The sequence below is a fragment of the Nannospalax galili genome, unplaced genomic scaffold, assembly GCF_000622305.1.
Source record: "Nannospalax galili isolate Female #2095 unplaced genomic scaffold, S.galili_v1.0 scaffold1415, whole genome shotgun sequence".
NCBI classification, from domain to species: Eukaryota; Metazoa; Chordata; class Mammalia; order Rodentia; family Spalacidae; genus Nannospalax; species Nannospalax galili.
In genome coordinates this window covers 208,486-209,096 of record NW_008336308.1, presented here as the reverse complement: position 1 = coordinate 209,096, position 611 = coordinate 208,486, and positions in this window count along the sequence as shown.

The window sequence follows — 611 nt, the reverse complement described above, 5'->3', positions numbered from 1 at the left end:
GGCGGCTCGTCGGTTCCCTGCATTACTGATCTTACCTTGGCCAAATTGGTGGGGCGCCTTCCTGCCCCTTGGAGGCCCGCTACAAGCACCTGGCGATAAAGACGTAGGTGTCCCCTACCTTCAGCCGTATTGAAGTCCCAAGCAGGTCTAGTAAGAGGGAAGGCAGCCTCAATCTCATTTGGCAGTTGGGTCGGTCTCCCGTCTGCCCCTGGAACGTGCTTTCGGGCTTCTAGAATGACTCTCTGCTTTTCCTCCGTAGTCAGGAGGACTTGCAGGAGCTGTTGGCAATCATCCCACGTGGGTTGGTGGGTAAGGAGAATAGATTCTATCAGAGCCATTAGGGCCTGCGGGTCTTGGGAAAAGGACGGGTTATGAGTTTTCCAGTTGTACAAGTCTGAAGCAGAAAAGGGCCAATACTGAAACTGATTTCCTTCCCCTCCTACGAGTCGGAGGGGCAGGACGTGTGTGGAATCTCCCTGTCCTCTTCTTTCTCTGAGTCGCCCCACAATGGGGGAGGGAGCAACCTCCGGTCCTTCTGCTGGGACTTCATCTGGAACAGCCGCAGCGGCCTGCGGGGGAGGGTGGTAGGGAGGGGGATTCTCACTCAGCAG